We start from the raw sequence: 16,816 nt of genomic DNA on the forward strand, positions 1-16,816 counted from the left end.
AAATCAACATAGACAAAATTTGGGAAATTCACAAATATATATGTTTCATAAAACACTCCTAAATAACCAATGGTCAAAAAAAGAAATCAATACAGAAATTGGGAAATGGTTTGGGATGAATGAAAATGAAACACAACATATCAAAACAAATGGAATGTAGCAAAAGCAGAGTTTGGAGGAAAATTTATAGCTGTAAAGATATATATTTAAAAATAAGAGGGCGCCTGGTTGGCTCAGATGGTTGAGCATCTGCCTTCGGCTCAGGTCGTAATCCCAGAGTCCTGGGATCGAGTCCTGCATCGGGCTCCCTGCTCCTTGGGAGCCTGCTTCTCCCTCTGCCTCTCTCTCTCTCTCTCTCTCTCCCCTCATCTCTCATGAATAAATAAATAAAATCCTTAAAAAAATAAAAATAAGAACAATACCAAATCTGCAAACTAAACTTCCACCTCAAGAAGCCAGAAGAAGGGGTGCCTGGCTGGCTCAGTCGTTAAGCATCTGCCTTTGGCTCAGTCATGATCCCAGGGTCCTGGAATTGAGCCCCATATCTGGCTTCCCGCTCAGCAGGAAGCCTGCTTCTCCCTCCCCCACTGCCCCTGCTTGTGTTCCCTCTCTCACTATGTATCTGTCAAATAAATCTTTTTTTTAAAAGATTTTATTTATTTATTTGAGAGAGAGAGCGAGCACATGAGAGGAGGGAGGGTCAGAGGGAGAAGCAGACTCCCTGCTGAGCAGGGAGCCCGATGCTGGACTCGATCCTGGGACTCCAGGATCATGATCTGAGCCGAAGGCAGTCGCTTAACCAACTGAGCCACCCAGGCGCCGTGTCAAATAAATCTTAAAAAAAAAAAAAAAGAAAGAAGAAAGAAACCAGAAGAAAAGCAAAACCTAAAAATAAACCAAAAGCAAGTAGAATGAAGGAAAATAAAGATCAGAGAAATAAATGAAACAAAATAGAAAAAAATATTACAGAAAGTCAATGAAACTAAAAGTTAGTTCCTTGAAAACACCAACAAAATTGATTAACTTTTAGCTAGAATAAACAAGAAAAAAGAGAGAAGAATCAAATTATTAAAATCAGAAATTAAAGAGGATATTACTACTAATCCTAAAGAAATTAAAAGGATTAAAAAAGAATACTATGAAAAATTATGTGCCAACAAACAGAAAACACAGATGAAATTGACTCAAGAAGAAACAGAATATTTCAATATACATATAACTAGCAAAAAAATTAAATTAGTAATAAAAAAATCCCATGAATAAAAAGCCCAGGACCAGATGGCTTCATTGATGAATTCTCACAAACTTTTAAGAGATAATTAAAATAAATCTTTCACAAACTCCTTGAAAAAATATGAGGAGGAAAAATTTTCTTCTTATTCTAGGAGACCATATTACCCTGATGCTAAACCAGGCAAATATATCACAAGTAAAAACAAATACAGACAAATATCCTTTATATAAATTCAAAAATCTTCAATACAACACTAGCAAATAAAACCAGCAGCACATTGAAATGAGCATGAGCAATTTGGGATTTTTCCAAGGAATGCCAGATTGGTTAACATATGAAAATCAATCAAAATAATAAATCATATTAATATACTTATGCAATAAGGACAAAAAAAAAAAACATAGACTATATAGACACCAAAAAGGCATTTGACAAAACTTAATACTGTTTCATGATTTAAAAAAAAAACATTCAACAAACTATGAATAGAATTCTTTAACCTGACAAAGCCGCATATATATATATTTATATATATATAAATATATATATATAAAACCCACACAGCTAACATTGTACATAAAGGTGAAAACCTGACAGCTTTGCTTCTAAAGGTCAGGATCAAGACAAGTATATTTGCTTTCATCATTTCTACCCACAATTGCACTGGAGATTTTAGGCAGGGCAATTGGTCAAGAAAAAGAAATAAAAGGCATCCAGTTTGGAAAAGAAGAAGTAAAATTATCTCTATTTTCAGATGATATTATCTTGTATATAGAAAATCCTAAGAAGCTGACAAAAAACTATTAGACCTAATAAATGAGTTCAGAAAGTTTGCAAGATAAAAGATCAACACAAAAACCCATTGTATTTCTATATACTAAAAATGAACAATCCAAAAATTAAGAAAATAATTCAATTTACAGTAGTATCAAAATGAATAAAATACTTAAGAATAAATGTATTTAAAAAGGTAAAATGTGAAACAAAATCTATAAAATATATTTACAAAATACTAAAGACTTGGGGGCGCCTGGGTGGCTCAGTCGTTAAGCATCGGCCTTCAGCTCAGGTCATGATCCCAGGGTCCTGGGATTGAGCCCCACATTAGGCTCCCTGCTCCACAGGAAGCCTGCTTCTCCCTCTCTCACTCCCCCGCTTGTGTTCCCTCTCTGGCTGTGTCTCTCTGTCAAATAAATAAATAAAATCTTTAAAAAAAAACCAAAATGCTACCCTCATATTAAAAAATAATAATAATAAAGACCTGTATAAATGGAAAGACATCTCTATTCATGAACTGGAAGACCTAACATTGTTAAGATGGCAATACTCCCCAAATTCATCTACAGATTCAATATAATTACTATCAAAATGTTAGTGGCCTTTTTTTCCCCCAGAAATTGACATACAGATCCTAAAATTCATAGTGAAATGCAAGGGAACCAGAATAGCAAAATAGTCTTGAAAATGAAAGACAAAAACTAGAACTTGCATTTCCCAATTTCAAAACTTAGTACAAAGCTTAAGTAATAAAGATTGTGTGGTATTGGCATAAGGATAGATATATACATTGATGGAATAGAATTGAGAGTCCATAAATAAACCAATACATTTATAATCAATTGATTTTTGCTGACTGTATCAAGGCAATTCAGTGGGGAAAGAATATACTTTGCAAAAAATGGCACTAAGAAAATTAGAAATCCACATGTAAAAGAACAAAGTTGAACCCCTACCTCATACCACAAATAAAATTTAACTTAAAATACATCAAAGACCTAAAAGAGTTAAAACTATAAAACTCTTATAACATAGGGGTATATCCTTATGACCCTGGAATAGGCAATAGTTTCTTAGATATAACACTAAAAGCACAAGCAACAAAACAAAAATTAGATAAATTCAGCTTCATCAAAATTAATAACTATTGTGCATCAAACGACAGTTCAAGAAAGTAAAAGGATAGCCCACAGAATGGAATAGATCATTTGCAAAATATATCTGAGAGAAGTCTAGTATCCAAAATACAGAAAGAATATTCACAACTCAACCATAAAAGGACTAATAATCCAATTAAAAATGGGTAAAAAATTTGAACAGACATTGTTCCCAAGAGAACATGTAAGTGGCCAATTAGCACATGAAAAGATACTCAACATCATTAATCATTAGGGAAATGCAAATCACAACCACAAGATGCCACTCTATACCCCTTAGGATGGATATAATCAAAAGGCCATACAATAACAAGTGTTGGCAAGGGTGTGGATAAATTGGAACCCTCATTCATGGCTAGTAGTCATGTAAAATGGTACAGTCACTTTAGAAAACAGTTTTATAGCTCCTCGAAAAATTAAACATAAAATTACCACATGACCCAGCAACTCTACTTTTAGATATCACCCAAGATAAATGAAAACACATATCCACAAAAAACCCTACATGAGTGTTCATAACAGCATTACTCATAATAACCACAAAGTAGGAACAACTCAAATGTCTATCAACTGATGCATGAAGAAATAAATGTTGTAAATGCATACAATGGCATGTTATCCAGCCATTAAAAAAAACTGATACATACTACAAGGATGAACCTTGAAAACATTATGCTAAATCAAAGAAGCCAAACCAAAAAAAAAAAAAAAAAGCCATATTTTGTATGGTAACATTTATGTGAAATGTTCATAACAGGCAAATCCATAGAGACAGAAAGTAAATTAATGGTTGCCAGAGGTTGGGGGGAGTAAGGAATGGGGAGTAACTACTAATAGATATAATGTTTCTTTTGGAGGTGATAGATATATTCAAAAATTAGATAGTGGTGATGGTTGCACAACCTTATGGGTACACTAAAAAGTACTAAATTATACACTATATATATGTATATATGTATATATAAACTTTATATAAAAGTATATAAATTTTACGGTAAGTCACCTTTATTGCAATTTTTAAAAAGAATACATTAAATAACCTCAATCTAATCACAGGGAAATATTAGGCAAATGCAAAATAAGAAATGTTTCCTTTTTTATAGGAAGGAAGGTATCCTTCAAAAATGTCAGTGGCATAAAATATTGTAGATTAAAGAATGATGAGCAGGCATAACAACAAAACGCAATACCTGATACTAGACTGGATCCTATACTCCAGGGGAAATGCTTTAAAGGATACTAGATCAGCAGCTTAATTGGAATACGGGGTGATGGGTCTGATGAAACAATTACATCAATGTCAATTTCTGAAGTTGAGAACTGTGTTGTAATTATATAAGAGAATCTCCTTAGTCTTTGAAAATACATACTGAATTAAGGAGAGAGACATTTCTTTATCTAATCATCTATAGAGTGAGAACATGCAAATGATACAGCACATAGGGTAAAAAGTTGATAGATGAAACTAGGTAAAGAGTATATTGTACACTATATAATTCTCATTCTAACAGTCTTTCTGTACATTTGAAATTATTTCCAAATAAGTTTTTAGAAAGGAAATAATCCAGAGAGTTCAGAGGCTGTGCTTTTGAGAAGATCAAGTCGTCATGTTTTTCTCTAGTTAGACTTTCTGGGCTGCAGAAACATGGAGCTTGAATGTTCTTGCCCAGAAGCGCTTGGAAAAATCTGACATGTACTCCCTAAAGTGTGGGTGCAAAAGAGTTTGCCAACTCTCACCTGGACAAGTCTGAACAAGCACTGGGCAAGGGAAGAGGACAACAGCTGCAGCTTCACCAACCACAGGAGAGGGAATGCAAGCATTCCCATGGGGCAAGTGCACGTTGTGGGGAGTGCAAATAAATACATAAATTAGATTCTGCACAGAGGGTGGTCTAGTAAGATGTGAGAATCCCAGGAGTCTTCCCCCACGTAGGGGCTGACAAGAGTCACAAAGGGGATGACGTACATCAGAGGTCCTTGTGCAGCGATTTCCAAAGAACCCGGAAAATTGTGTTGAAAAAAGTCTTCACTCAGGCTGTCGAATACAGCAGAGGTAAAACCAAGCTGACTAGGCTTTGTTGAAATGCGTGACCACCAACCTCAGGGTGCCATCAGGACTGCTGCAATCCAGTAATCATCCCATTTCCTAGTCCCTCCTCTTCTTCACATCTTCACTCCTCTCCTCAGACCTCCAGCACATTACTCATTCCCAGAAGATAACCTTTGTAGTAGGCAGTGCCAGGCCCTGTCCAGAGCCCTCCTACTCCTTTATATACTGAGTAGCTGGGATGACAATACCCAACTGCAAGCCTTCAGCCTAGATTCCTGAACTCCATTTCTCAAACTTAGTGAATCCAAAAATCAAAATTCTGTTTGCCACCAAGCCCCAAATAAGCCCTGTTTCTCCTGCAGCCTTTGCCATTTCAGTAAATGACAGACCCATCCTCCCAGTTACTAGTGGAGTCCTCTGGAGTCCCTTCTTTCTTCTTCATCTCAAACGCTACCCAGAAACAAACCCTGTTGTATTTATCTTCAAAAGATCCAAAATATGACTATTCCTCATTCAACTCCCTAGTCTAAACCACCACCCTGTGTCACCTGGATGACTGCAATCGCCCCCTAACTGGTCTCCCCACTCCTGACCTTGACTCTCTATAGTCTATTCACTCAGCAGCCAGAGAGGTCATAGCAAAAGTTAAGTCAGAACACATCCTTCAACCATGCAAGCCTCTCCAGTGGCTTCCCCGCCTCCCCGAAGTAACAGCTAAAATCCCTGTCATGACCTAACAAGCCTAACATGACTGCCCCCGCCTCCAACTGCCTCTCTGCCCCAACATCTGCTATTCTCCATCTTCCTTGTTCCCCCAACCACACTGGGCATCTCGGGCTCCTTGGATATTTGGTCTCCTCTGCTTAGCTGTTCTTCCCTGTATCTCCCCAGAGCTTACTCCCTTATTTCCCTTAGGTCTCTTCTCAAATGTCACGTTACCAGAAAGTTCTTCAATGTCTGCTCTATAGAGAACAGCAAACCCAGTCCCAGAAATCCTCATTCCTCTTTCCTGCTTTACTTCTCCCCACAGCCCTGATTATACTCAGATATATTATATTTTTATTAATAATATATTTTACCTTTTCCTGCTTGAACATAAGTTCCATGAAGGGAGGGACATTATTGTACTTGTTCATACCCAAAGCCCAAAACAGTGTTTGGCATGAATTAAGAACACGATGAATATTTGTTGAATAAATTAATAACTCCATCCTCCGTGCCCAAATCCGGGAGGACCCAGAAGCAGCATGAAAGTGGGGAGGTAGAGCAACATTAGTGAATAGTTAAAGAACAGGCATGGTCCCTACCCTAACACTGATCAATGAGCAGAGTCAGGCCTGAGCAGGGCAGACAGGCTTTCCTGTGTATGGGCAGGAGGTTTTGATTTAAATTGGTCTCAACTTATTAATATCTGAAAACAAGACTATTCTAATATCCGAACAAGATCAGAAAGGCTGCAGTACTTCCCTCGATATGATCCTCTGGTGGGGAAGGGAGAGTTGGCAGAACAGATTTAAAGGCCATGTGGGAGAATACTAAAGCAATTTCATATGCTCCCTGCCCACTGCAGTCCATTTAATAAACCAGGTGCCCTTTCTGACTGCTGATGCAGGAGATGGTGCAGAGGGAAGTGTCGGGACCAAATCGGAACACAAGCAAGTCCCCGCTGGTGTGGCAAGATCCCTCTCCTTAACGAGGTCGACAGCATCTTGCACAGTGTGAAAAAAAAAAAAGTCACGTGTGTCAACTGAGTCCTTAGGGGCAGGTGCCTTTCCCATCCTGCATTGGAGGCAAAGCTAGGATTTGCCAACAAAGCCCCAAGTCTATCTTGAGCCTCCATGAGCTGCCGGCAGTTACTGGGGCTTTGATTAAAGCATCGTAGCCTTGAAAGTGCCCTAGAGAGAAGGGGCTGATCATCTAAAAAAAGCATGCTCCAAATGTATGAGAAGAAAGGCTGGCATGAGGAAAGGGTATACAGATGGGAATCTACTGCGTGTACAAGAAAACTCAAGCAGCATAGCACACCAGTGAAAGAAAAGGGATGTTAGGAGTTACAGAGAGACAAGAAGGGCTTGACCTGAAGAACACCTTTGGGGATCAGGATTCTTTAATCCAACCTATATGATTGTACATCCTGCCTAGCTCCAGTGAGCATGCCCTTTATATCTTCACCAAAGTCACTAAAAAGTGTGTACTGCAGGAGAGCTGGAGTCAGAGGATGCATGAAGCCCCTGGAAACCTTCCTCCAACTTGACCTCAATCAGTTAATATAAACTATGTAGAGTGGACAGTCAATACGGCCCCCTTACTTACCATCCTGGTTCCAACTGGTATTTTTCAATTTTGTCCACCAGAAGATCATAAGAGGCCCTATCAAAGGTCTTGCTTTAACCAAATAAAGTATTTTTGCTGGGTACTGCACTTCTGAAAATCTCCTCAGTGACAGAATCAAACTCTCCATCAACACACATGCAATGTGTATCCCTTACCTACATCATCATTCAGAAGGAGCAACCTACACTTACATAATATAGGATTTGTGTACTTAATAGTGCTTACAACATGACAACACACCAGCCAGTATTCTAAGAGATTTGTAGTTATGAAATCATTTCATTCTTATAATATCTCTAGGCACAGAATGGTTAAGTAGCTTCCCCAAGGTTAAACAGTTAGTAAACAGCAGAACAGGGTTTCAATCCCCAGCCATCTGGCCCCTAAGTCAATGTCTTTTAAAGCCAATTAAGCCTGAGATATAGATGCTAAATCCTGATTATACAACCATTCCTTTTTCCTTCTGAGCTACATTCCCCCAAAGATGACTCCAGGCCAACTGATGTCCAAGTTCTCATCAGTATGCCTGTTGTTTTGTCCCCCTTCACAAGCCTTATTTGCCTACCTTTATACCTTCTATGCCAAGGATGGCCCTTCTTTTTATAGTCCTTTGCAAGACATATCTACCACTGCTCTCTTCCACCCAAGGTCAATGCCATGCCCTTGCTTTTCACTGGTTTCTAAAGGCTCTTGCATGCTTTGTACTGCATTTAAAGGTTTCTTTAAACTCTGAGCAAACAGGCTAGACTGGGGTTGAGTGAAAAGTACAGTTAGTCCTGACCTTATAATAGATTCTTGGGATCTCTGGCGGTCCAACGATTGTATAATAATTCCCTAACCTTTTAAGCTTTATAGTCTGCACAAAACAGTTACCCCCAGTAACTTAGATTCTTAGAACATTTGCAGACCTCAGTTTTAACAGCATCACCAATGTGATAAAGCACACATCTATAGTCATCAGACAAACTGTTATGGCTTCGTCTGTTATCCGGCACTGGGCTGGGCTCCACAAAGGGATGGTTCCTGAGATTGCTATTTCAAAAGCCTAGACTGCTGACTCTCTAGGCTATGGCAGGTGCTCCTGATAACTCCCTCATGGAAGCCAAAAAGAAGAGCTTGGATGTTCACTCTATCCACAGCAAAAGCCCCATGAAATTAAGGAACTAAAATGGTTCACAAGAGAATAAGCATAGCATATAGAACCAATGAAAAGCACCTCCATAAACTCTAACACAATGGGTGGAGAGGATACTTCATAGCTTCCAACCAGCCTCCTAGAACAGTTGTCTTCAATACTTGGGAAGAAGTAAATCATCCCCACTTGAGGCTCAAGTAGGGACCTCTGGAGACAATTCATGAGACCCAACGCCATCCTATGGCTGCCTTGTTGTTCACAAAAATAAAATGTACTGGGGCACCTGCGTGGCTCAGTCAGTTAAGTGTCTGACTCTTAATTTCAGCTCAGGTCGTGATCTCAGGATCATGAGATCAAGCCCTGTGTTAGGCTCCATGTTCAGCGGGGAGTCTGCTTGAGACTCTCTCTCTCTCCCTCTTCTTCTGCCCCTCCCACCCCCAGATTCACCCTCTTAAAAAAAAGAAAAGAAAAGAAAAGAAAATATACAGTAAAGGTCATGGAAGAATCCTCCTAACTCATTATGTAAAAGGTCCGGCACAAGCTCCACTGTGAGCGCAAGGGGACCCCGACATTCTGCCAGCAGAACCAGTCTGAAAGAGGATCAGCTGCCTTCCCACCAGGAGAAATGCCAAGGGCTCACATGCCTGAAGCCACAGAGGAAATCTCTCATATTCTTAACACAAAGGAAGAAAAGGAGAAGGAAGGAGGAAAAGGTGAGGACAACAAGGAGGAAGATGAGAGGAGAGGGAAGGAAGAGACAAAAGGGAAAGAAGAGAAGAGATCTTCTTCATTTGAGTCAAAATATAATTAGAAACCATTGTCAGAAGCTGATAATTTCTCTTCCTTATTTTCCTTTTCTCATCATCCCAATGACCATCTTCCTTTTCTTTCTTAAATAGTGAATTGTTGTTGACCTCTTCTTTGCCTTCTTTTGGGCTTAGATTATCATGGCATGAATCATATCCCATTGAAGAGTCTTTGGACTCCAGTTTCCAGTGAACTTGAATATATGCTATGAATACATAGTGAGGAGATTGGAAGTTGTTGCTCCTCTCCTCACAAGAAAAAGGCTGAACAAAATGAAAATCAGCAACTCTTCTTAGACTCATCAGAAAATGCAGGGCATGGGGCAAATTGTTTGCCCCAAATCTGGAGAGATGAGCAAATATAAAGGAAGAAGGACTACCAGGAAGGAGCCAGAGTCAGAGCCTGGTAGGAACACTTCAAGGGTACTTTGACTAGTTTCTGGAGGCTTTGTGTAGACAGGCTTGAGAGAAAACCTGTTAGGGGCCCACCTTTTGGGGAATGAGGTAGGAAACATGTTCATGAAGTTTAACTCCAGGAACCCTACCAGGTTATCAGGGTGAAAAAGCAGAGAAATATCTCCTCATGCTTCAGGCAGGAGAAGGCAAAATAATCATTTCGGAACACCCCCAGAGCTTTCTGTTCTTATTAACAAAGATCAGCCCTCAAAGGAAACTCTTTTAGCAGATTTCAACCAATATGGGATTTACGCAAGCCTAACCAGCAAGGAGGAAGGGGTATATCCAACTTTGGCCACCTCTAGTCTTCCTGTGTCAACTAAGCAGAGAAAGGAAGGAGCTGAAATGCACTTGTAAATGTCACAGCATGGTGACACAGGACCATCAAAATACTGAGACTTTCTCATAAAAAACTAGAAGGCTTCTTCTCCCGCCCCCCCACCACACATACACTACCACACACCAACAGGGCTCCTCTATAATAACAGGAGATTACAGCTGAGAAGAACTGCAAGGTGCAGGTTCTGCTCCAGAAAGAGTCAGTAGGGAAACTCAAAAACAATTTGCAAACCCAAACAAGGACATTAGAGGAAATTTGAGCCTCTGACACCTAAAACTACAGCATATAGTAAGCAAACAGCCTAACTTCCAGCCAGATAAATATAAACTTCATACTAATAGTATAGTTACCTCATTTCCTTTTACCCAATATAGCATGTTCAGCTTTCAAAAAAAATTACACGGCATTATAAAAAGCCAAAAATACTTAAAGTTTAAAAAGAACAGTCTGACGATGCAAACCAAGCATCAGAATGAGAATCATGTATGGTAGCTATTTTGGAATTATCAGATTGGGAATTTAAAATGACTATGATTAATATGCTAGGAACTCTAATGGAAAAAGCGGGGTCACATTTAAGAACAGAGGGGTAATGTAAGCTGAGAGATAGAAACTGTAAAGAAGAACTGAAAGGAGGTGCTAGAAAACAAAAACACCATAACAGAAATGGATAGTGCCTCCGACAGGCTCATCAGTAGAATGGACACAGCCAAGAAAAGCACCAGTGAACTTGATGATATGTCAACAGAGAAGTCCCAGAATGAAAAAAAAAAAAAATGAGAAAAGAGAACAGAATATCCAATACCATGGGACAATTAGAAAAGGCGTAACATATATGTAATGGGAATACCAGAAGCAAAGAAAGAACAGAACAGAAGAAACATTTGAAGATATCATGGCCAAGAATTTCCCAAAACTAGTGACAGAAACCAAACCACAGATCCAAGTGTTCAGAGAACACTAAACACAATAAATACCAAAAAAAAAAAAACTACACCTGCATATTTCATATACAAAATATAGAAAATCAAAGCCAAAGAGAAAATTTGGGAAGAATTGGGGAGTCGGGGGGACACTAGCCTACACAGCAACAACCAGAAGAATTACATAGGACTTCTCCTCGTAAACCATGCAAACAAGAGAGAAGTGAAATGTTTACAGTGTTGAAAGAAAAACACCAAGCTAGAACTCTGTATCCTGAAGTGAAATCATGCTTCAATAGTGAAGGAGAATTACTTGCTCAGACAAAAATTGAAGGAATCTCTTACCATTAAACCTGTTCAACTTGAAAAGAAATTCTTCAGAAGAAAGGAAAATCACAGAGGTGGGAAACTTGGATGCATGCAAGAGAAAGGAAGAGCATTAGAAAAGGAATAAATGAAGGTAAAGAAAACTTTCTATTTTTCTTATTCTTAGTTGATCCAACAGACAGCAGTTTGCTCAAAATAATAAGAGCAAGGATATAATGGGTGATTGTAACTTACAGGTAAGTGAAATGAATGATAGCAACGTTGTAAGGGACAGGAGGGAGGAATTTGGAAATCTCTTGTACCTGTGAAGTAGTGTAATATTACTTGGAAGTGGATGTAGATTAGTTGTAAATGTATATTACAGACTCTAGGGCAGCCAGTAAATTAAAAACAACAACAACAACAACAAAAAGCAAAAAACAACTTTACAAGCCCATTATTCACACAAGCACTTTCCAGATAACAGCCTTCTCCCCCATCCCAGGATTTCTCTCAAAACGCTGGAATACATGAATCAGGAATAATGGAGAGCTGGGCACCTAAGACACAAGGGCCCACACTGATGACAGGAGGATCCCTGATGGCAACTGGGGGAGGTGGTGTTGGATGCCAAAGGAGACCAACACTGACCAACCCCATCCACCACTCTCACAGCCTCTCAGATCAGATCCAGTCTGACCTCGGCTCATGGATGGAGAATAAGTGTCTGCAGATTTAGCCAACTTCACGCTTTCTGCACTCTTCTCCAGCACTTCCTGAATCTAACAGAAGCAATCAGAAGCCACCTTGACTAAGTCCGACACCTCCGTGCACCACCCAGAATCTGAGTGCACAATACGTAGTCTTCAGAGGGACAACTCTGGCTCCTGGCTGGATGCAGCCCCTGGGCTTGCACACTCAGTCCCCACCCTGCTCACCTGCTCACAAATGGAGCCTGACAATTCTCCTCCTTCTCTTCAACATCATCCCTTCTCTTGCTACTAAATTATTCACAAATGTGATGTTATTTCTCCCACATTATAAAAGCATTAAATAACATCCTTTACTCTCTGTCCCCTTCCAGCTACTGCCCTAGTTCTTTCCTTGCCCTTTACAAGAAACTAAGAAAAGTAATTGTATTGACTTGCCATTTCTAATTTCTTTCCACCGATTCTCTTTTGGATCCACTGCAGTCAGGCTCTCCACCCCCACCACTTTTGTCAAAGTCACCAGTGACTTCCAGGTTGCCAAGAACAATGGGCAATTCTCAGTCTTCCTCTGATTCAATGTTTGCTTTTTGTCTACACCCGTCTGTTTGAGTTCTCATCCAGGACCTCGGATTTAGACTCCGTCCATATTTACAGCCCCGGCCTAGATCTCCCCGACTTCCAGACTCACATCAGCAATTGCCACTGGGCCTCACTGCATAGATGCCTAAGCTCAAACCTAGCAAAGACCAAACTGCGGTCCTGGTCTTCCCAGAGCCTTTACCAGTGCAACCACCAGCAATTCATCCTGTGAGTAGGTAAGACCCACGGCTTAGCCTCATCCTTACCTCCTCTGTTTCTCTTACTTTCCATGTGCCATCTATCAGCAAATCTGATTAGCACTCCTTGAAAATATGCCCCGAATCTGACACATCCTCCCACATTTATTTGTTTAGCACCCTAGTCCAAGTGACTATCATTTGGAAAATTTCAGTAGTTTCTTAATAGATCTTCCAGCTTGCAGTCTTACTGGCCTACCATCTATTCTCCATGTTTTAGCCAGAATGAGCTTATTCAGACAGGCTAGCTGGTCACAGACTTTGTAACTGCTATGTCCTCTGTCTGGACTATTCATATACACCGCTTACCCCCTCACATCCCGAAGTTCTTGCTGAAAAACTCTTTCTTGGGAAAGCCTTCCCTGACCACCCTATTTAAAATGGACTCCACACTCGGAACTTTCCTTCCTCACCCTTCCAGCTTTATTTTACTCCTTGGCATTTACCTACGCACTATGTTTCTCTCCTTTATTTTGTTTATAGTCTGTCTCTCTCCACTGCATTGTAAGCTCCAGGAAGGTAGGGATAGCTCTTTTTTGATTATTGCTTTGCCCCAACTCCTAGAATGATGTTTGGCAAATGGATAAGAATAAGAAGAAATTCATAACAGATGCTAAGTATTTGTTGAATTAATGCTTCAATCCTTTTGCTACTTAATCCTAATGCCTAACTCTATTCTTCAAACATCTTCCATAAAATTCTCTCAACATTTTCTTGGAGATTTCTGACTTCTTTTAAAATTCAGACTACTCAAAACTGACAATTTCTTAGAATCCATTAGCAACCTCTGGTCTTTGGAGAAAACTAATCACAGACATCAGTTACAATTATAAATGAAAATTGTTTCCCTCCAATAAGATGGTGCTGTTGATGTGGCATTCCAGGAGCATGCTGGAGCTGCCTGTTTACCTCTGCAGTTCTAGAAGCATCTCCACATTTCATTGCCTTCAGGCATTCCCCCAAATTATTTGAATTGGTTCCCAGTCATCTTTGGTGCAACTCTGGAGTCTTTCCCAAATATAGCAAATGCACACATATATGCACAGAGGAAAAATTACGGAATTAAAATGGTTTAGTACTTCTTAGCAAATTCTATCAGAGTCTAGTAGCATCCGTGGCTTTGTATCCATAGTTTTAAGTTCCATCCTGCCTTCACCCACAGCCTGCCAAAGAGTAAATAAAATTTCACAGTAATTGCTCATAAAAAATGTTCTCACCCAAATTAAGAACAAGTAGGGCAATTGCCCAACAGAAGAATGTAATTATATAATTAAAATGTTATTAATATGGCCTAATTTCCATTCCCAAACTGTCCTGTATCATTTTATCATATGGCATTGTTCTTTTTTCTTTTCCTTTTTGTGAGCAAAGGAAACACCAAGTCAAAACATATCCATTCATAGGGACGCAAAACCCAGCTCCCATTTCCCAGGATGCACTCAGTGGCAACCTGCCATGGAGTGCCCCTCCCTGCAGTGTCTTATTCCGTTGGACCTACCAGGGACTGTTCTGCCAGTGAAAGAGAAATCAGCCTCGAGGACCTGGTCCTAACAGATGCGCCTCTCCTGAGCACAGACACTTCTAAAATGCATTCTATTATGTAGACCCAGAATTTCCCTCAGAGAACTCCTAAGACCTATGGCTATGAGCAACCTAGCCAACTTTTCTCCACACGGCCAGGAGTGCCTGCCATCATGGAGTCTGACTTACCCACCGCAAGGCTGAAAATTCTGAAACAGGCGGAATACATTTAACCCCCTTCCAGAAATGTTATGAGGAGACAATTACTCTGAATTTAAGTAAGACATAAAAATTTTCAATTACATAAACTCTTAAAAAGTTTTTTTATATAATTCTTTAAACAGGATTCTAGTCATCCCAATTTAAGTTTCTGAAGAGGTGTGATTTGGTTGCCATATTTCCCTTAACAAAAAGAATTGAAAACATTCACCTTCACATGTCATAGAAGGGACAGTGGCCTAGAGCTTTCATTGCCTTGTTTCTTCTGGCTGCCACACTACCCACCTACATCTTGTATTTGCAGAAAGGGCTTCACCACCATGTACTCCCTAAAGTCACAATATCAGCTTAGAGAGACCAGCCTCTATGACCACTGAAACTCATACTCTCCATCATCAAGAAATTCTCTGAGGGCTTTGGCCTTTGACTTTCTTGGTTTCCTTCCCCTTCCTTAATTTAACAGAATCTCTTGCATGTTCACTGTGCACACCAACTATCCTGCAGCCCTCTCAGGGGTGGCTACCTTTTTCCCCACAGGCCTTGTACCACCGAGCCTGGAGGTAGGGTCAGGATCCTTCATTCTCTCTGTTGAAATGCCTCCTTTCCTCCCTCAAAAACTCCAGCTCTACTGAAGCCCAAATTAGCAGACTTTACCCCCAGTGCCCTTCATCATTGTGGCCATCTGCCGACTCCTGCTCACTTTTCCTCATTTATTGAAGATTTGGGGCTCTGGATTAGTTTCCTTTTTCAACACTACGTACATAATTATTCTTGGAACACACATAGTCTGTCCTCTCAGTTTCTGGAAATCCTTCATTCCACCCATCTTCCCTTCCATGCTACTACTATTGATACCAAACAATCTCAATTTCATGGATCCCCTCTGTATCTAGCCTCTACCTCCACACTTGCCAGCTCGCTAATTTCAGCATTGCCATTCCTGCCAATTCTCTGACATTACTGGGATCTGGAATTCTTGATCCTTCCCCCTTTACATTGTCCATCATGGCCCTCATGTCTTCACTCTTCCCTTTGCCTGACTTCGAGCCCATAGTACAACAGATTTACTGAAATCTTTTGTAAACACCCTTAATATCCTGTACCTCTCTGATTCCCTTATATTCACTGGGAGAAAAAAAAAAAAGATCTTTCTATTACTATCTAAATATCTTCTGCCTTCACAAGCACACTGAAGCAGCTAAACTAGGAGTTGGCAAACTACAATCCTTGGACCAAAGGTGGACCACTCCCTGTTTTTATAGTTTTATTGGAATATAGCCACATTCATTCACTTATGTATTGTCTGTTTCTGCTTTGACACCACAATGGCAGAGTTGAATAGTGTGACAGAAACCGTATGGTTCACAGAACCAAAAATGCTTTATTACCTGTCCCTTTACAGAAGAAATTTGCTAAATGCTGTGTCAAACCACTCTTTAAAACAATCCACAATAATGCTTGGTGGCCTCACTTTTGATTTGTGTCTTCAAAATGCAAGTCAATATCTAATTTTAACAGTCATGACTGCTACATTCCCTAATATATCTTACCTGTTCCCCCTCTCACCTGATGACCTCACCTCAAAACACAGACAGAAAACACATGCAATCAAATAAGAGCAATTTCACCTTGCATCACTAAATTCATCTCCATCTCCTACATCACCTCTCTATCAACCTATCTTCTCCAATCATGCATTAATATTGCTCATCTTAAAAAGAATAATACAATTTCACTTGACCACGTATCCCCTTCTGGCTTCTGCTCATTTCTCTGCTTGCCTTCATAGAAAAATTCCACACTCACTGCATCTGCTTCCTGCCTCCCATTTTCTCCCCGCTGCTTGGCAAAATGGCTTTTTAATCAAGGCGCCTAAGACATTCATACTGCTAAACCCAATGGTTTATGCTCAGTTCTTCTTGTATGAGGCATCTCAGCAGTGCTGCAGGAGCCTGATTTTGAAGTCTTTCTTGAAGGATCATCCTCTCCCCTCCTGGGGCTCTACTCCTGGA

This window comes from Eumetopias jubatus, unplaced genomic scaffold (genome assembly GCF_037043125.1).
Source record: "Eumetopias jubatus isolate StellerSeaLion01/CBP00866 unplaced genomic scaffold, mEumJub1_p1.0 scaffold_17, whole genome shotgun sequence".
Lineage (NCBI taxonomy): Eukaryota > Metazoa > Chordata > Mammalia > Carnivora > Otariidae > Eumetopias > Eumetopias jubatus.